Source organism: Camelus bactrianus, chromosome 10 (genome assembly GCF_048773025.1).
Source record: "Camelus bactrianus isolate YW-2024 breed Bactrian camel chromosome 10, ASM4877302v1, whole genome shotgun sequence".
Classification (NCBI taxonomy): domain Eukaryota; kingdom Metazoa; phylum Chordata; class Mammalia; order Artiodactyla; family Camelidae; genus Camelus; species Camelus bactrianus.
In genome coordinates, this window is record NC_133548.1 from 1,003,147 (window position 1) to 1,024,093 (window position 20,947).

Sequence of the window (20,947 nt, forward strand, 5' to 3'; positions counted from 1 at the left end):
GCTCTCGCCGGGCGCCTGCGCAGTCGCTTCCCCCGCGGCGCGGCCCCGCGACAAGGCTCTCGAGCTGGCTGTGTGCGCATGTCCGCCGGCCGCCGCTCTGGGCCGTGGGGCAGCCCGAGCGGGTCACCGGGGCGGGGCGGCCCTGGTGGCGGGTCCGGGGACGACGGGTCCCCGGGCTGGCCGGAGCACCGCCCCCACCAGCGCCCGGCACCGCGCGCGGACCCCGCAGACCCCGAGAGGCGCTGCCGGCGAGGCCAGGCCGGGGGCCGGGCGGCCGGAGCGGCCCCGCGGTGCTTGGCCGGGGAGTGACCGGTGTGACCCGGGGTGGCAGCAGCCGCCCTCCACGTCGGTCTGCTGTGAGGCCAAGCGATGACCACTCCCCTCGCCCCCGCCGCCTCCTTTTTTCCCCAACGGCCCTCGGCAGGGCCTGCCCCGAAGCTGCTGGACAGGGGCTGCCTCTGAGTCCCCTGGAGGCTTTGCTGTTGTCCCCCGAGGAGGTGGATAGGCCTGTGTGCGGCCAGTCCCGGCGTCCTGGTGTTGAACGTAAGCAGCTTCACAGGCAACCAGATCACACAGGGCCACTGACCACACCAGCCGCGCGTGCTCTCGGACAAAACATGAACACCTCCCCACGCCCATCCCCGCAGCCCTCTCCCGCTGGAGCTGGTGCCCTGGGGCTGTAACAGGAAAGGGCAAATCTGACTCCAGCCTGTATCTGTTTCTTTTACTTTAAACTTCGAATTTATTCATTTTGCTACGAGTTAATTACTAAAGGGATGTTGCCCCTAAGCTTAAATAACACATAAGGGTCCATCTCCCGGAACCCTGTCTAATGAGCGATAAACTGACATACCTTTGTTTATCACACAGGAAACATGCCTACCAGGCCCATCTGTGAATGACTGTGGGAAGGGCGAAATTGACACCTCCCCTGGAGAAGCTGACTGGAGCTAGGAAATGTTTGACAGTACCCCCTCCCCTTTTAGAATAAAAGAAGGCTGAATTCTAACTCAGGCAAGATGATTCTATGGGACGCTAGACCACCATCTTCTCAGTCTGCTGGCTTTCCAAATAAAGGTGTTGTTCTTTGTTCCTTGTTCCAACGCCTCATCTCCCTACTTACTGTCCTGTCGCAGGGCGAGCAACACGAGCTTGGCCTGGGTGACACTGTCACTTCCCAGTTATGTGCAGTCTGAGCCTCCCTCTAGTGCTCTCTCCTTTTAGGTACGAGTTGTTAAGAAGCTCCCGGATGCCATCCAATCCACAGCAAAACCCTGCTTCCTTAAACTGTCCCCAGAATCACCTACAAAAGCCCCAATCCTATAAGGAGTCCTTTCCGATGCCTTCTGAGTCCCCTGTGCATCCCCATATGCATGGTCTCCTCAGCTGCAACCAGTAATGATGCCACTTTGCTGAATACAGATGTGTTCCTGGTGGTGTGGCTGGAGGGCACTGACACAGCCAAAGCATTGCCCTTTTCCTCTGTGTACTTTCTAGAGCCTTCAGAAGTCAACGGCCCGCTGCATAGTTTCTGTAATCCTGTATTTGTCATAGCAACTAAGTATCTCATCCACGTGACCACGCGTCCACATGCTCTCCACCTGCACCACGTCCCAGCCGCCGCTGGTGGTGATTTGAGGAACTGGGATGCCCCTGTGTGGTGCAGACTCCTGGTGTTCCGTTGCCCCAGGGCAAGGATTTTATCCAGATGCTCATCTGGTATATGAGCAACCCAATCCTGGAATCCCATTCTGATTGTCTGTTTTCTGGGGCCACTTCTAGTGGCAATTACTGTATCAGTCAGTGTCCTGGCAAGAAACAGGTGGCATACTCAGAAAGATGGTTGGAGGGATGTTAGTAAATGGACTGTTCACAAAGGAAGGGCAGAGGTGAGTGAATACTTGAGGCATGGTGACGCACTGATGGACTTTTAGCTGCAGGAAGCTGCTACCACTTCTGGCCTTGAGAGGACAAAGGGAGGGAGTGGTGATTGGGAAAGAGACTTCCTCAGCAGAGGAATGAACCCACTGCCAAGACACAGGCCTGAAGAGAGGGGCCTCGGGAAATAAATGCTCTGACCTCTCTCCTCCCCTTCTCATCTCTACAGGTGTCTCCTATGAACCTAACCAGGTGATGCATTCTGTAGATGAACACTCCCGGGGCACACAGCAAGGCAGAGAAAGGTGGAGAGGATCCAGGAGGCCAAAGGGAGGCTCTTCTACACGTGTGTCTAATCACCAGCGGTAACCAGAGGACACGGTTTTGTAAAACTGAAGAGTCACAAAATAGAAAACATAAAAATGTAGCTCTTAAAGAAGTGTTCAGGGAAATTTTAAAGTTTTACTGAAAGACATTAAAGAAGACCTGACTAAATTGGGAACTATGTACCATGTTCATGGATAGGAAGGCTCAGTGGCAGAAATATGTCAATTCTCCCCCAAATTGCCCTACAAAAGAAATTATCATTAAAATCCCAGCTTTTTAAGAAATGTAACAAGCTAATTCTAGAATTTTTACAGCAGAACAAAGGCTGGTTAATAGCACAGACATTCTAGAAGAAGGAAGAGAAGCAGGAGGCAGAAGGAAGCTGTCCTAGGAGGTATCAAAATGGATTATAAAGCTATAGCCCTTGACTCTGGGATATTGGTATGGGGATAGACAAATTCACCAATGAAACAAAATATGAAACCTTGACCTCTGAGAGTGCTGGCACTGCTGAGCAGTTGGGAAGAGAAGCATCTTTTAACAAGTGTACTAAAACTTATGAAAAAACAAACAAACAAAACAAACCCTTAAATCGGACCCCTGCCTTATGCTGAACGAAAAAATAATTCCTGATCCAAATAGTCCGATGACTATTTGGTAAATTCAATACCTATGTTGGGTTTGTAAAGGATAAAATCAGTAAACCTGCCACCTCTCCTCTGGTCCGTCTGGGAAGGTGTGAGCGGGAGTCAGGGTGCTGGGAGATAACACATATGGTGATGAAAGGAAAGACACTTGGGAAGCCAGACGTGAGGACAAGGTGTTCAGCCGAGCAAGCCATCTGGCCACCAGGGCACTGATCTGATATCCCTGAGAAGGGCAGAGGGGGCTGAAGGGCAGAAGAAGGAAAGGTGGGCCAGAAAGGGGGGTTTCAACCCAAGAGTGGGCATTGGGAGCCAAGGCAAGGGGCAATAGTGAGCCATCATCATCATGGGGCCCTAAGAAGTTGAGTGGGTTGGCCACAGAGGGAGGGCAGAGAAGGCAACTTTGGCAGGAGAATTGCAGAAGGGACGAATCTGGAGGCTGGGGGTCCAGCCAAGTGTATTTCTGTAGAGAGTGTAGACTGAAGAGGGAATTCTAACTTAAACACCGGCTCCTCCACCTCACTGCTTATACTCACTCAGATACCCAGCACCAACGTGCAGGGTCCCGACCCTGCATGTCACCTGAGTGATGTCATCTACCCATGGAATCGTCATTGTTTCCAGTCTGTTTCCACGTTGCCATGGGAGGTGAGCTCTCTTGGCCTTTCTGTGTCTGGGTTTCAACTCGTGACGGCATGTGTGGGTCCCAGCGTTCGTGAAGCCTCCCAGTGTACCAAGAGCCCCAGACAGCTCTGTGTGTGCCTCTGGGTGGGATTCTGAGTAATAGCAATGATAAATGACACCTTTGCGTGTCTCGCATGTGCCGGGCATTGATCTAATGCTCTCTATGTACTATCTCACTTAAGTTACAGTACAGCCCACAGGGTGTATGCATGCCTTTGTCATCTGCACGACAGGAAGGGTCATGAGCTGGTGGAGGATGAAAATGTTCAGTGTCTGACACCAGCAGGCGGTTCACGTGCACACTATAGGAACACCTCCCATAAATCACAAGGGACAAGGGGGCCAGAAGGTAAGTGCACAGATGTTAATGAGTATCCGGGTGTAAGACAGGAAGGGGGCGGGCACAGCCACTCCAGGAATGCCACAGCAATTAACATCAAAACAGTGAAAGGTTCAACCCCCAGCAGGCCTTGAGGCTCAGGATGGTGGGAGATTTAACTTCCAGCAGATCTTGAGCTTCATTATACGCTCATCATAATATATTAACATGCGGAATAACACGCCCACAGGCGACATGGCAGTCCCGAGGTCAGCCACAAAAGGTCAAGAGTGGGAAATGGCCAACTTCCTGGGACTCCCAGCCCCTTCCCCTAGACTGGTCCTTCTAATTATTAGCATATGAAGCCACCAAGCCCATAAAAAGCAGCAACAAGGCGCCTCGCAGCCGCCCCTGTCTCTCCAGAGCTTGCCTGCACTGTGCCTAAGGAGTGTGTACCTTCTTGTAATCTGAGCACCCAACCCCCACACCTCCTGGCCTGTCCCTTGCCTTTCATGGTATCTCTGTGAATAAATCTACCTTCACTCAACCGTGGCTCCCTCTTGAATTCTTTCCTGCGTGAAGCCAAGGACCCACACTTGGCAGGGCACGTCCCGGGGGCCCAACAGAGACCTGGGACATAGCCTTTCTCACGCCCCACAGCTGTTTTCCTGTATCAGCTGTTTATGTATGACTGAAACATGGTGCTGTCCACCAGAAATGGACACATTGTAAATTGACTATACTTCAATAATAATAATAAAAAAAAAACAAAAATTAAACAGGGGGGAGGGTATAGCTCCGTGGTACAGTGTGTTCTTAGCATGCACGAGGTCCTAAGTTCAATCCCCAGTACCTCCATTAAAATAAATAAGTAAATAAATGAACCAAATTATCTCCCCTAAAATAAAAAATAAATAAAATGTTTAAATAAATAAATAGTAAGTAAGTAAAAAGATGGATGTTGTAAACTGGCCATTCAAAGGGGGGAGCCCAAATGCCCAAGTGTAGGAGGGCCTCTGGAACTCGTTAACAGTAAGAGAAATAAAACCCTAAGGAGACACAACTTATCTCCATCACAATGGTAGCAATCAGGAAGGGGGACGGCGCAGTCTGGGTGAGAAGGGGGCTCAGGCAGCTCCCCTGTGGCTGGCAGGAGGGCAGACTGGCGGAGGCGCTCTGAGGAGTGACTTGGAGGTGCTTAATAAACGAGTCATGTCTCATGAGCTCTCTCCTGAGCGTACGCTCTGAAACAGTCTCACGCTGACCCCCAAGGGATGCATTCAAGGCTGTTGCACAGTTGTTTATGTACAGAAGCTGGTAACCTGATCACCCATCTTCAGGGGACTGAGTCCGTAGAATGTGTTACACACACAGTATGGATACAATGCAACAGGGAGAAACAATGAAGTAGATGTTTGCAGAACAGCTTGTATGAATTTTAAAATTCCACACAAAATATATTCATCATGTTTCAAGACACTGGACAGCAGGCAGCAAAGCTCAGTGGTCCCTGTGGGACAGGGGACAAATGAGGTGGGCTCTAGGACTGCCTCTACTCACTGCCTGGGGAGAGCAGGGAGGCTAACGGGTGAGGGCAGTGGTCTCCCCGAGCTGAGGAGCCCACTGGGCAGGCAGGCATTCACAGCGGGAACACCTGAGCAGAGAAGGGGCAGTGCTGTCTGCAGACACTTCAGCTGAGTACAGACCAGAGCACACTTGGGATGAAACTGCTGAGGCAGGAGAGAGTGCCACCTGAGTTACAGAAGAAATACTATTAGGCTACAGGGCCAGGCGTAGTTCCTGCTCCCACCAGTTGGAGTCAAAATTCACATAACCTACAGGACACTGAGGAGAGTATGCAAAAGGCTTTGCCTTGAAATTGTCAGGCGTAAAGAAGGCCAATTTAAGATGGTAAAGGTGAGACAGGAGGGAAGGGAGCAGGTCACAACCATTAAAAGAATGACACAGCCATTGAGAAAAACAGGATAGGACATACACTGGTTAGAACCAACTAGGCCCAAGATGGTGGAAGATTCCTCTCCAGTAGACCTTGAGCTTCAGTATAAGCTCACTGAAATGCAATACCTGCTAAATGGTCCTTCCACAGGCATCATGAAGTTTCAAGTCTGATCACAAAAGGTCAACAAGTGGGTGATGGTTCACTTCCTGGGACTCCCAGGCCCCTCCCCAAAGTAGTTGGAATAATCCTCCCACTTGTTAGCATGTGACATTACCAAGCCCATAAAAACCATCAGCCCCACACCTCAGGGCGGTCTCATTTTTCCTAGACAACTCCATGCTCTGAGGCCACTGATCTCCTTTCTGAGTAAGATGATCCACATTCTGTCTACAGAATGTGACCTCCTAGGCCTTTCTCTTGCCTTTTGAGATGGCCTGCACTCGGTCTATGGAGTGTGTGTATCCCTCTGAATAAATCCACCTTTGCTCCACTATGGTTTGATCTTGAATTCTTTCCTGTGTGAAGCCAAAGACCCTCGCTTGATGGGGGATGTCCCTGTTGAGTCCCTGGGACCTGGGACATGGCTATCCTCTTGTGCCCTGCCCCCATTTTTCCTGTATCAAAGGGATAAACTCATTGAGGGGACACAAGAACCCTTAAAGTCTATATATCTAGTTCTAGGGCTTCAGAATGCTTGGAGCAAAGCCTGGAAGAGCTTGAGGGAAGACAAATGCACAACTGTAGCTGGAGATTTCAACACCCTTCTCTCAACATTCAGCGGACCAGACAGGAACCTTGTGAGGGTGCGGAAGACTGGGGCAGCACTGTAAACAACTTGACCCGACTGGCATTTGTGGAAAATCCCATCCAACAACAGCAGAGTACACATTGGTGAATGTACACTGAATGTTCACCAAGATAGACCATCTTCTGGGCCAGAAAACAGTCTTAAATGATTGAAATCATGCAAAGTCTATTCTCTGACCAAAATGGAATTAATTAGAAATCAATCATTGAAAGATATCAGGAAAATCCACAAAACATTTAATGAAATAACAAACAACTGAATAACCTGTGTATACAAGAGAAACCAAAAGGAAAGTTGAGACAGCATTTTCAACTGAATGAAGATAAAAACATAACAGATGACTTTTTGTGGGATGTAGCTAAAGCAGTGTGTAGGGGGATTCATGCCTACATTAGACAACTCTGACATCAGCATTCACCTAGACACTAGAAGAAGAAGGGCAAATTAAATTCTAAGGAGAAAATAAAAGCCACTGAAGAAATCAGTGACACAGAAAACAAAGACCATAGGGACAATCAGTAAAAACAAAAGCTAATTTCTTTTAGACAATCAGTAAACCACTAAACAGACTGCTCAGGGGAAGAACAACAACAGCCACAAAAGGACAGAAACATAAATTACCACCACCAGGAATGAGAAGGTTGACATCACTACAGATTCAACAGATATAATAAGAGAATGTTACGGACTTCTTCACGTAAGTTAAATGAGTTGGAATGAAATAGACAAATTCATTGAAAGGCACAAATTATCAAAAGTCACTCAAGAAGAAATAGATGACCTGAACAGTTCTTTATCTATTAAGTTAAAAACATTTCCACAAAGAAAACTCCAGACTCAAACGGTTTTAATGATGAATTCCTATAAATAGTTGAGAAAGAAATAACATCAATTCTACACAAATTCTAGAGAAAAGAACTGGAGAAAATGCTTCCTACCTCCTTCTATGAGGCCAGCATTATGCTAGTACCAAAACCAGACAAAGACACTACAAAATAGAAAACTGCAAACCAATATCCCTCATGAACTTAGATGCAAAATTCTTAACAAAATTTTTAGCAAATTGAATTCATTAATATCTAGGAAAGATAATTTATTGTCATAATATGACCTTTATCTCAGGAATGCAAGGGTGGTTTAACGCTTAAAAATCATCATACAATGCAATTTACCACATTAATAGAATAAAAACAAAATTTTAAAAAATGAAATAAACAGAAAATTCCCAACTGATTTTCTGGTAAGAGGCAGGAAAAGTGTTTCACAAAACCCAAACTTCATTCCATTTGTTAACTTTCTGCAAAATGGGAACAGAAGGGAGCTCCCTCAGTCTTATAGAAGGAACCTACAAAAAACCATGCGGCTGACACGATACTTAATGGGGAAAGACAGTACTTTCTCCGAAGACAGGAACAAGGCTAGGATGTCTGCTCTTACCATGTCAATTCAACATGGACTGGAGATTGTAGCCAGGGAAATCAGGCAAGAAAAAGAAATGAAAGGCATTCCAGTTGAAAAATAACAAGGTAAACCATCGTCATTCACAGATAGAATGACTGTCTATGTGAAAAATCCTATAAAATCTACAAAACAGCTACTAGAACTGGTTAGTGAGCTTAGCAGGTTTGCAGAATGAAGGGAAGTAAACAAAAAACGATTGTATTTCCACATGCTAGCAATGAACAACTGTAAACTGAAATAAAAAAACAGTACCATTTCCAATGTCATCCCCCAAATTAAGTCCAGGTGATTGACGGAGTTGTTGAGTTCAGCTGTGCCCTCACCTGTCTTACGCCTGCTGGATCTGTCTGTTTCTGGCGGAGGGGTGTGAAGTCGCCAACTGTGACAGCGGATTTATCTGCTTCTCCCTATAGTTCTGTCAGGTTTCGCCTCAGGTGTTTTGATGCTCTGCTGTTTGGTGCATGTACGTTAAGAAGGATTATGTCTTCTTGGAGAATTGACCCTCTGTCATTAGGTGGTGCCCTTCTTTTTCCCTGATAGGGTTCCTTGCTCTCAAGTCTCCTCTGTCTGAAATTAATACAGCAACCCCTGCTTCCCTTGATTCGTGTCGGCGTGGTCTACCTTTCTCCATCCATTTCAAAACCTCACGCTATTGTGGAGGACCCCTGTGACCCAGGGCCCTGGAGCTTTCATCCCCTAGACTGGTCCACCCCAAGCCTCCAGCCATTTGCCAGTTCCCGTCCAGGCTTCTACCCGAGCCCTGGTTCCCACAGGGACAGCGGCTCCAGTAAACCCCAAGTCTCCATGTCCGCCTGTCTGTCCCTCCAGTTTGGGGGCAGCAGTTTGCCCTGTGACCTTACTCCTCCTTATGGGTCAGGGAAGAGCTGTTGAGTTTTGTTTGTTCAGTTTTTTACTTTTGTTAGGACAGAATGGTGACCTCCAAGTTTTCAGCATGTCAGACTGGAAACCAGAGGTTGGTTAATTAATTTTGGGCCAACATGCCAAGGCATTTTGTCAGAGAAGGGGTAGTCTCTCCACAAATAGTGTTGGATGTCTGTGTACAGTTGGGTATCCACGTGCAAAAAAAAAAATTAACTTTGAGTGGTATCTCCCATAATATAGAAAATTTAACTAAGAATGCACTGTACATCTATGTGTAAAATGTAAAAGTACAAAGCTTCCCTGAGAAAATCGGAGAAAATATCTGTAATGCTGAGTTAGGTAAAGACTTCTTAGATACAACAGCAAAAGCCCAAGCCGTAGGAGAAAAATTATAAATTACTAAATTATAACTTCTGCTTTTCTAAACACAATGCTAAGGAAATAAGACAAACCATAGGCCAAGAGGAAGTATTTGCACATCATGCACCTGTCTGATAAAGGCTCGTGTGCCGAACACATCAAGAACCTTTTCAGCTCAGCAGTGAGCAAAAGACCCAGTTAAAAGGTGGGCAGAAGACCTAAATCGATACAATGTATGGGTGGCGGGTAAGCACGCGAAAGGTGTTCAGGCTTTAGAGAATGGGGGAGACCTACGCCCTCCTGCGCAGCTGGCCGGAGGCAAAGTGTCACAGCCACCGTGGGAGACAGCAGCTCCTTAGAAGGTTTCACTTTCCTGTCATCGAGTTTATTAAGAGGATAAGCAGGCACCCACTGTGGGGTTCCACTCCGGGGCCTTTCCCTAGGAGCGTGAAAGCTCGTGTCACACAAAGGATTCTCACGGCAGCTTTATTTGTAATTGTCGCAAACTAAAGGCCACCCAAAAGTGCACCCACCCACGGACAGAGAACCGCGGCCGACGCGCCCAGCGGGATCCCACTGAGTCATCCAGAAGCGTGAGTCGTTGGCACACACGACAGCAGGGATGAATCTCAAAAGGATTCTGCTGAGTGAAGGCAGCCAGACGGCTCTGTGTGAGTCCATAGATTTAGAGTTCTGGGAACCGCTAACTGGTGAGTGAGGACAGGGTGTGGAGAGGCGAGGAGCGTGGGCAGAGAGGGTGGAGGGACACAGGGAAGGGGGCGTGCCAAAGACACAGGGACATGCTGGGGGTGAAGCGTCCATCATCTTGCGGGTGGCAACGGCCCCGGGGTCATTTGCAGAAGTGACAGCTCGTCAGCTGGTGCACTTCAGTAAGTGCCAGCGTGCTCCGTGAGCTACTCCTCCACACGCGGTTTAAAGAAACACAAAATAACGTGCATTTACCAAAGCTGCATGCACAAGCAAGTGTGTGTTCCCCACACTCCAAACTAGGACCCCACCACGTGTCAGAGGACCTGGGCTGCCAGGCGGCTCACCCTTGCTCTGTGGGCAGACCCAGGTGTGGACATCACATGTCCGTCAGAGCATCTTCATTATGGCCAGCTGGGCATGTTTGGGGTCTTCTGACTTGGAACGTGGCCGTGGGACAAGCACCAGATCCACTTGGGGCCCTGGAGACACTTCAGTGAGAGGGAGGTCCCTGAATCCTGGTGGGACGGTGTGCCTTGGCCCCCATGGGGACTAAGACATCTCAGAAAAAAGAAGCCCCAAATGAGTGTTGTGCAGAAGTGGCCTGTCCTGCAGGAGGACAGGGGACTGGGTCCTACAGACGCCGCGTCAAGCCCCTGCTCGTCACCTCTGTCTGAGTGTCCCAGGGCAGCTGCAACAAACTGCCCCGCAGGGGGCTTAACATCAGACATTCATCCTCTCCCTATTCCCGCAGGCCCAAGTCTGAACTCAGAGAGTCACAGGGCTGCGCCCTCTCCCTCCTGCTGCAGGGGACGGTCCTTCCTGCCTCTTCCAGCTTCTGGGGGTCCCAGGCATCTCTGGGCTTGTGGCCGCATCACCCCAGCCTCTGCCTCTGTCACCATGTTGCCCCCTCCTCTCTGTCTCTTGTCAGGACCCCTGTCATTGGACTTAGGGCCATATCGGTAAGCCAGGATGACCTTATCTGGAGACCTTTAACTTAATTACAGCTGTGAAGACCCTTTTCCCTAAAAAGGTCACCCACAGCTGGGGGTTAGGATGCGGATTATATTTGGGGGCCACCAGTAACACCACCCAAGGGTGGGAGACCTGGTCCTGAGCACGCCGAGTCCTTGGTCAGGGTTTCTGACACCTCGGTCAGCACATTGGCCTCCAAGGCCCTCCTTCTGGGTCTGACCAGCTCCGTCCCCACTCCACATGTGTTCTCCCTCAGAAACGTCACGCTGTCCTCAAGTGCATGCCAGTTCAGTCTTGCTGGACGGGGAGCCCCGCCTCCCCTTGGGTCCCCTGAGCTCTGACCGCCGCCCCCTGCCGTGTTGACCTTAAGCTTCACCTTTAGGGGCTCCCTCATCTCACTCACGCCCTGTTTCTGGCCTCCCCGTGTCCTGGGACTTTGGCAGGGACACAGGAGAGATGGTTTGGGAGGGCAGGGGGTTCTAAGTGTGATTTGACACCCTGGGTTCATTGGAGCGGGGGATCCCTGGGATGGGGTGCTGGTAGGGTCTGGAGACAGAGACTGTTTGGGCCAAACCCCGGAAGCGGGGTCGCCGACTGGGGCCCCGAGAAGCTGATATGGGGTTTAGGGTGTGGGGCTTCTAGGAAGCACAGGGCAGACTGCCTCTCTGTCCTGACAGAGTGGAGCCCGGGTGACGAAAGGGGTGTCTTGGGGTCACCGCTGCCCTGGGAGAGCCTGGGCCACGGGGAGGGCGGCCCCAGGCATGGCCCTGCAGCTGGCCAACGCCGTGGGCCTGGCAGGGCGGGAAGGCCCGCTCCGAGGAGGCCCAGCCACACCTGCGCTCGTGTCCTGGGGGGCACTCACCACACCCCACTACTCCCAAGGGTCCTGCCCCGCCCCAGCATTGACCCCAAGTCCGTAAATGCATCCAAATCTCAGCTGAGTCAGGTTCGGGGGGACTGAGGGCACGACTCATCCCAGGGCAAAACTCCTCTCCCGCCGTGACCCTGAGACCAGACCCTGATGCGCTTCCGCACGGGGGGTGCAGGCACGCCCACGCCGAGAGGGCGGCGGCGGAGGGAGAAAGGGCTGAGGCTCCCAGCCGGTCCAAGGCCAGCAGGGCGCGTCCCACCAGGTGGCAGGCCTGGAGAAGGCTCCTCTGGGGCCCACGCTGTCCTCCGGGCGCGCTGGGGTGGCCCTCTCTGGGCCTGGGCGGGTGGACCCACTGCAAGGGGAGCTGCCTGGCGGCTCCGGACCGGGTGCAGCATTCACCCGAGGGGTCTGTGGGTCTGCCGCCCTCCCCGCCGCCTCGCACGGGGCAGAGTCAGGCTCAGCAGGGGATAAAACCCTTGAGGGAAGGCGCGTGCGCTCGGAGCAAGTGCTTCCTCCGCCTAAGGCACACGCCACAGCCCTCAGTTCCCACGCAGAGCTGGTGAGAGGCTTGTTAAAGGCGGGAGGGTGCAGCTCGGTGGTAGAGCGCGTGCTTAGGATGCACAAGGTCCCGGGTTCCCAGGACCTCTGTTTAAAAAAAAAATAAGTAAATAAACCTAATTACCACCACCCCCACCAATGAAAGAGCAAAGCAAGGATAAATAAGAGGTGGTTTATTATTCCAGTGGAATATGACTCATCCTTAAACAGGAAGGAAGTCCTTACACAGGCAACAACGTGGAAGAACCTTCAGGATGTGATGCTCGGAAAATAATCCAGACACAGAAGGGCAAATCCTGGGGATTCCACTCACAGGAAGTCCTGCAGTTGTCAGATCCACGGAGACAGACAGTAGGGCGGTGGGGGTGGGGGTGGGGGAGGGGGGCGGGAGTGTGTCATGGGGACGGGGTGTCCGTCTGGAAGATGGAAAGTTCTGGAGGTGGGTGGTGCGATGGTCATGCAACAATGTGAGTGACCATGACACTGAACTGTGCACTTAAAAATATTCAATTTTATGTGCATTTTACCACAATGAGGAAAAAAAGAGAAAACAAGAAACACAGCAGTGGAGACCTCTCCCTCAGACACAGCCCCACCCTGCGCCCCATGTTGTGGGGGGTTTCGCGCGGAAGAGGCCCTTGACCTCAGCCCACCGGTGCGGGCGGGGGCCCGTCGCCGATGCGGGTGGGCGCTGTCGGCCCCAGGGAAGACCCACTGTCTGATCTCACTCAGCCACCTGCACTGTCTCTGGTTCCACCTCAAGGACGGAGGGCTGTAACCCTCCCCAGGGCGCTGCTCCCGGGGCGAGGGCCCTCCGGTGACCTGTGCTCCATGCTGGTGGGTCTGGGTGAGACGGGGCAGACCCCAGCACCTGGCAGTGGGACAGTCTGGAGAGGCTTCCTGATATAAAGCGAAGACGCCCGCGGGTCCTTCTGGGGGACGGGGACGCATTCCAGGGAAGAGTGGCTCCTTCTTCGCTGGATGTTCAGGAGCAGTGCTGCTGTGACAGCAGGACTGGAGGCAGAGGACAGCGACCTGGCAAAGGCTGGCCAGGCCAGGAGAGGGCCACGCCCGGGGCAGGATGGGCCCCAGATGGCGCACTCCGGGAGTGATTCCAAGGGAAACCCTGGCGGCCGCAGAGGCAGGTGCGGTGCAGAGGTCCCGGCCACTCGCAGGTGGGCAGCCCTCCGAGTAGAGACTTCAGGACCGACCAAGATCACGGACGGGGTTCCAGGAGTTGGGAATGCGGCGATCAGCTCTCTGCTCGGTGAGCCCTGGGCAGACTTCTCCAGTGCCGGCTCAGCCGCCCAGCGCCGTGTCCAGGCGGCGCCGCACCCCTGCTTCCAGCCTGCAGCGTCCCAGTGCGCAGCCACCACTCACAGGATGACCACGACGTGTGCCCGCTGGGGCCAGCACAGCGCCCGTCCGCCCCCCCGGCCAATGCGGGCCCTCAAGCTTAGCACTCGGGGTTCTACGGGGCCTCACTGCTTTTGCACCAAATGTCTTAACATCGTGGCCTGAATTTTGTCCCTGAAAATTTACATGTTGGGGTCCTTACCCCCAGCACCTCAGAATGTGACTGTGTTTGGAGCTGGGCCTTTAAAGAGGTGATTAAGGTCAAATGAGGTCACTGGAGTGGGTCCTAATTCCATAGGCCTGGTGTCCTTACAAGAAGAGGAGATCAGGACACAGACACACGCAGAGGGACGACCACGTGAGGATGTGGGAGAAGACAGACGCCTCAACACCGAGGAGAGAGGCCCCGGGAGGAGCCGGCCCTACCCACACCTGGGCCTCGGATTCTGGCCTCCAGAACTGGGGACAGAGCCCGTCTGCAGTTTAAGCCGCCCGGGCTGTGTGGTTACAGGGGCCCCAGGAAACCCGCACACCTCCTATTAGTCCTGGTCGGGGGTTGTGTCTGTGCCCTGGTGACTTGGGCTCAGACACAGCCCAGGGGACTGATGCTCCCCAGCCTCATTCTGCCAGCTGGAGTTTAGAGAACATGGTCCACCGTGGCTCTGGTGCACGGGGGTCCTGGCTGCTGCTTCTCAGACCCTGCGCACCCCCGGGAAGTCTGCATCCCGGCGTGGGACACCTGCCTCCGGTCTCCATCCAGGAAGCAGCGCGGTGATGCTACACACTGAGGATTTTTTACTTTTCAACCCAATGCAAACTCCATCCGGCAGGCAACTCTGGGGTTTTGGGAGGGTGGGTAACTAGGTTTATTTATTCATTTAGTTTTTTTAATGGAGGGCCTGGGGCTTGAGCCCGGGACCTCATGCACGCTAAGCACACGCTCTACCACTGAGCCGTACCCTCCCCCCAGCGCAGGCGGCTCGGGTGGGGCAGGGCCCAGGGAGGGAGCGACACCCTGCTGCCCCCAGGGCCAAGCGGCACAGGGCATCCTCCGCTCGCCCCGTGTGCCAGAGGTGTCTCCTTGTGCCCAGTGTCCCAGGGCTTGACTCTTCTTCGTGGAAGAAGAAGACCCACTCATCCCAGGAACAGGGCGAGTGGCCCAAACACCCCGCCTTCAGGGCCACTCGGCCGCGTGCTTTATGCGGAGGGCTGAGTCCCTGGGAAAGGTCGTTCCCACCCAGGCAACCGCTGGCTGCGGTGTCACAGGAAGAGCACGGGGAGAGTCCGGGCTGCAGGTCAGTCAGCCGTCCTTCCGGTACTTGGTGGCACGGTTCTAGTCCCCCCAGGCCCCCCAGCCGGGCTGGCTTCCCTCCCCTCCCCTCCCCCGGTTTTACTGAGGTATAGCTCGCCCATTTAGGGCGCACGGTTCAGTGGCTCTCAGTGTGTTCGCAGAGCTGTGTACCCATCACCACAAGCGATTTTTGAGCACCCCCTCTGAGACAGGAGGGAGGGGGCAGGACACAGCCACTAAAGGCACGACACCGCCTTTGAGAAAAGCAGGATGGCGTGAAAACTGTTTAGAACCAACTCGGCCCAAGAAGGAGGAAGATTGGGCCCCCAGGAGACCTTGAGCCTCGTCACACACTCACTGTGGTACATCAGCGGCTCAGTGGCCCTCCCACAGGCGCCGTGACGGTTCTGAGGCCGACCTGAAGGCCGAAAAGTGGGCAGTGGCCCAATTCCAGGAACCCCCCGCCCCTTCCCCGAGGCGGTGGGAACACTCCCCCACCTGTTAGCCTATGAACTCACCCCCAGCCCACCAAGACCAGCCCCCCGCTCCCACACCCCGGGCCGCTCTCTTTCCCAGGAGACCCCACGCGCCGGGCAGCCCTCCCTTCTGAGACCGGCTGCATTCTGTCTACACAATGTGCGTCTGTCTCTGACACACTTGCTTTCACTTTACTCAGAGCCGAGGACCCTCACTTGGCGGGGGGAGCATCCCGGCGCCCCGCCTGAGACCTGGGCCCTGACCATCCTCCGCCGCCGCGCTTTCCTGCAGCACCTTCCCCCACAAGAAGCCCTGCGTCCTCAGTAGTCGCCCCTCACCCTCCCCGCCCCCAGCCCCCTGCAGCCACGATCTACTTTAGGTCTTACAGGTCTGCCTGTTATGGACATTCTATAGACATGAAATCACACAGCATGTGACCTCTTGCCTCCAGATTATTCCACACGGCCCCGTGTCCCCGGGTTCACCCACGTGGTAGCCTGTGTCAGAGCTCCTCCTTTTTAAGGATGAGTAATCTGCGCTGTACGTGTGGGCCACATCCTGCTTATCCATCCATCTTGCAGGGACACAGCTTGTTTCCGTCTCTTGGCTGCCGTGAACACAGGTGTGCACGTACCTCCTTGCGGCCCTGCCTCCACGGCTGCTTTGTTCCTTTTCATGGCCGAATAGCATTCCATTGTGCGGATGTAGCGTTCTGTTTCTCTACCCGTCAGTCACTGGGCATTTGGGCTGTTTTCACTCACTGCTGTTATGGAACTGCTGCTGTGAACAGTCTAGGGTCTCATGTGCCCGAGTTTTCATTTCTCTTGGGGGTTCCGACGTGGCTTTTTCCTCCACACCCCCAAGTAATTCTCTGACAACAACTGGGTGTCCCATGAGTGCAACTCAACTCTGATGCTCTCCGCTGGAGTTAGCGTCAGACCCCCCAGGGAAGGGGCTCAGCCCCATGAGACTCTCCCCCTTGCTCCCCAACCTGTTCTTCTGACTGACTGTCCGTAGACTGGAGGTTCCTAAGACCCCCTCTTTAGGTTTGATTAACTTGCTAGAGTGGCTCACAGAGCTCAGGAACATTTTACTTACCAGATCCCTGGGTTATTGTAAAAGGGTATAACTCAGATGGAAGAGGTGCATGGGGCAAGTGCAGGGAAAGGGCCGGGAGAGCTCACGCGCCTCCCACAGCCTCCGTGCCGCAACCCTGCCCTTCTGAGTGTCTTGGAGGCTTCAGGACACAATTGATTGAATCACTGGTCACTGGTGATTGAACTGAATCCCCCGCCCCATCTCCTCCCTGGAGGTCTGGGGGAAGAGAGTGAGAGTTCCCACCCTCTAACCACAGGGCTGGCCCCCCTGCTGGACAGCCCAGTCCTTGGTGGGGCCCCAAAGTCGCTTCATTAGCATTACAAAAGGAACCTTTATCATTCTCAACAGGGAGGAAATTCCAAGGGCTTTTGCAGCTCTGTGTCAGGAACAGGAGCAAAGGCCAGAGAAATGGGGACGAAGGAATAAATATTCCTGGTTATGAATCACAGTGTCGCAGGTGTGTACTTCGGAGTGGAATTGCTGGGGCACGTGGTGTGAAAGGAAAATCAAAATAGAGTCAGTGTTGCTGAGGGAGCCGGGAGGCGGGGTAGGAGGTGTGACTTAGCCACGGCTCAGCCTGATGGAAGCTGGCTTCCGCCCTGACGAAGGCCTCCAGAACGCCTGCCGGAAGCTCAAGGTGCTTATCGGACCCCTGCCCTAGAATAACTCACGACAGCCTACCCGTTCATCAGACCCCGACCTGAGGACCACTGTGCTCAGTTCCTGAGGGACAAATAACTTGCTGGCTCACATCAGAGTCACTCAGATATGTATGTCTGGTTGGGTGTTGCCTCTTTGGCTGTTGCCAAAATTAACTTGTAAAAGAGCTCGATTTAATTGGCTTAAACAAAATCAAGCACTTACATACGTTTTTTTAGAAATATAATAGAAAGTAACCCAAATGAATTTCGGGTCTATGGGATCTCGGAAATTTTAGTATTAAATTAATATTTGGCTTTAAATCTAGAGTTTGTTGATTCAATTGACAGACATCTCTTTAGCATCGACAACGTTACGTGTAAAACTTTTACCGCACCTGGGTTTACCAGGAGTCAAATAAGCTCAAGTTACCGCTGTTACTAAATTTGTCAGCAAGAAAAATAGTTCGGTGCGATGACCTTTCTTTTTCCAAGTAAATTAAATGTAAATGAGATCAGAGTTTTAGGCAAGCTCTTCAACAATAATTGTGTTTTATGACACTTACAAATAGCTTCCCCAACCCTCGCTGGTCACGTGACGCCTGAGAGTTGTCGGGGTTCAGCGCACCGGTGTGCGGGCGGTAAAGGAATTTACCAAAGACAAAGGACGAAGGTAGAAAAGGGATTCGTTAGCTGCGCTGCCCGGACAGCAGCGGGGTGTGCCCCGGGGTCCGTGCGCCCCGGGGGTCTGTTGCTGAGGTCCTTCTCAGGAGGGGGACCTTTTACTGCTGTGCTGATGTGACATCAGGCACGAGGGGTCGGGGGTGTGAGGCCGGCCGGTGCTCACGTCTCTGACTGGCTGGGGTGGAGGTAACAGGGAAGGGAGCGGGGGGGGGGGGGGTGAGAGGGTGGGGCTCCCGGACTCTGGCAGAGGCTGTGACCGGCAGGCTCCCGGCCGCTGCCTAGAGCTGACCATCCTGTAGGTGGTGCGTTCAGCTGAGGCAGGTGCTGCTAGGAAAGGAACGTTCTTTGTTATCTTTAACGGGCGGCAGCCTGACGCCTGGGGACAGAGGAGCAGGAACCTGCCAGGTGTCTGTGGACCCACAAGTTTTGTTACATTAAGTTACTTGGTGGAAGTTTGTTAAGTCTCTGGATCAGAGGCATTGAACCTTCAGTCACTGAGCACAGGTTTCTGTTCACAGAACTAGGGGTATTTGGGACAGTCAGTAAATGTGTTTGGCGCCGTGCTGAGGAATTAGCTGTGAGAAAGTGCACGTTTCTAAAAATTAAAAAAATTTTAAGTTTTCCAATCTAGAGTCCAGTCTCCAATTGGAATCTTCCAATTCCAATACTAAGGTAAACTCCCTTGTCAACTGCGTTGTCATCAGCTCTTTGCTCGCGCCGTTTTAAGTCTAGTCATTTATATACAGAGTTTTGCTCAGCTGCTTTACAAATACGCTGCATCTTCAGAGAGAGTCATGGGAAGGGCTCTGACATTTCCTCCAGAACACAGGCTTCTGATGAGCTTTCAGATCGTACCTTCGAACCGGGAAGAATCACAGGACTGTAACGCAGAAAGGGACGGCTTCGTGAAACTGCTCACAAAAGATGAAGAATCAGTTCCACGGCACTGAACGAGCCGATGAGGAGGACTGTAACTTTTGCGGCTTTCTGTTTTAATCACTGCAGGCTCTTTTGTGTTCTGCTTTCCCAGAGTTAAGAAAGTCTTTCCCCTCAGGCTGCTCTGACTTGCAGCAGTCTGATCCAGTAAACCTTTGCAAACAAAGATGAAACACTTACCTTTTCTCTGCACCTGGTCCCCCCAGGATTTGGAGACTCTTCGTTGAGTATTCTTATTTTCACAGCAATATAGCTATTTGCATATGTTCAATAAGAATTGGTTCTCCTTATAACGGGACCCAATTGGAAATTTTGGTTCTATTACCAAGGCTTTGACTGGAATGCCATTTTTGAGAAGGAAATCCGTAGAAGCAGAAATGAGCAAACAGCTTGAAGGAACTAAGATTAACTTCCTGGCGCCAACCACACCCCTCGGGAAAGCAGCCTGAGGCCTTGTTTGCAGGGTCCCCGGCGGCCGTACCAGGTGAGTAAGGAAGCTCACATCCTGGCGGGTGCAGGGACCTCAAGGTACTTGGGCACCTGGAGAAGACAGGAAAATGGGGTGTGGAGAGGATTGTGTCCCAGGTCTTGGCCGAGTACCTGGGACGTGCCCCGCCAAGTGAAGGTCCTTGGCTTCACGCAGGAAAGAATTCAAACATGAGCCGCAGCTGAGCAAAGGTAGATTTATTCAGAGAGAGACATACTCCGTAGACAGAGCGCGGGCCGTCCTGTTCAGAAGGGACCGCCGTGGCCTCAGAGCATGGGGCCGGCTGGGCACCACGAGGCCAGCCCCTGAGGCGCGGGGCTGTGGGCTTTCCTGGGCTGTGACGTCACATGCTGACAAGCGGGAGGGTTACTCCAACTGCTTCGGGGACGGGCCTGGGAGTCCCAGGAACTGGGCCATCACCCACTTCTTGACTTTTTACGGTCAGCCTTGGAACTGTCATGCCCTGTGGGAGGGCCGTTTAGCATCCTGTTGTATTACAGTGAGTGCACACTGGGCTCCACGTCCGCTGGGAGGTGAGTCTTCCACCATCTTGGTGCTAATGGCTGTGCCATTCTTTCAACGGTTGTGCCCTTCCCCCTTCCCTCCTGTCTCAATTTAACAAAAACTGTAGGAATTGCAGGCAAAATCTTACAGCAAGTCCTTGCTTGACTTTCCTGGCCTTGAGAGGCCTTTTAAAGTTCAATCTGAGATTCTTTACGAAGAGTTCCAGCAAAGCCAATATAAAAGACCATAAAAATACAATCAATTGCTATTCTTATTACACTTCTGTAAATAGTCAGGCTGGGTTTACTGAAGCCAGGGCTTATTTTGCAAACAAATTAGCCTTAGTTTGGCTATCTGTGGTAGGAGTGAGGGTGTTCTCAGAGAGAAAAGTTCTGTTTCAGTAGCTTACCTTTGTGCATCAGGTTCTGGTGCTCCTTGGCTGTCTCCGGGGCTTTGGTATTTACCTGTAAACTGGGCTGGATCCTGACTTCTAGTTTCCTCCACCCTCCGTACTTTTCAGTTTCCCCCCCATCCTCTTGACTTAGAATCATTAAGGGACATAAAAATGTCCCTTTCCCAAAGCCAGGCAAGCTGAAATTGGACAACTCGATACAAACTTCAGAGAAAGCACTGCAAGAGCTCGTGCAGAGACAATCCTTGCACCTGTTGCTTAATGTGAGGCACTCAGAGGGTTTACCTAACCCCCTGATGACATCACCAGAGACGGTTCAAACTGCAAAAGGTGCCTCGACCCCAACACTGAGGAGCCTTCAGCTGGCTCCCCTCCGGACTGGGCGCCTTACTGTGACCCAGATCACAGCTCGTTACACTACTCACTGTCCTACTGTGTTCTGTCTTTGTTGTTTTCTAAGTGTTTATGTTTGTGTCTCTTACTGCCGTTCTGTGATGCCGAGGGCTGGATGCCTGGCGATGACTGAGCAGTTCTGTAAGATTCCTCCTGAAGATGCATGAACTTCTCCTACGGGGAACGGCACCTAAGACTCTCTCCCTAGACGGCTCCTGGCTGCTCAGATGTGGCCG

General features: G+C 52.3%; 1 long non-coding RNA gene across 1 annotated transcript; it reads left to right on the top strand.

Moving 5' to 3' along the window:
• The first annotated feature begins 48 nt into the window (after positions 1-48).
• On the top strand, positions 49-4,811 carry LOC123617301 (uncharacterized). Its single transcript, XR_006725409.2, has 3 exons — positions 49-543; positions 871-1,077; positions 2,108-4,811. It is a non-coding gene; the product is annotated as an uncharacterized LOC123617301 (long non-coding RNA).
• The last annotated feature ends 16,136 nt before the right edge of the window (positions 4,812-20,947 follow it).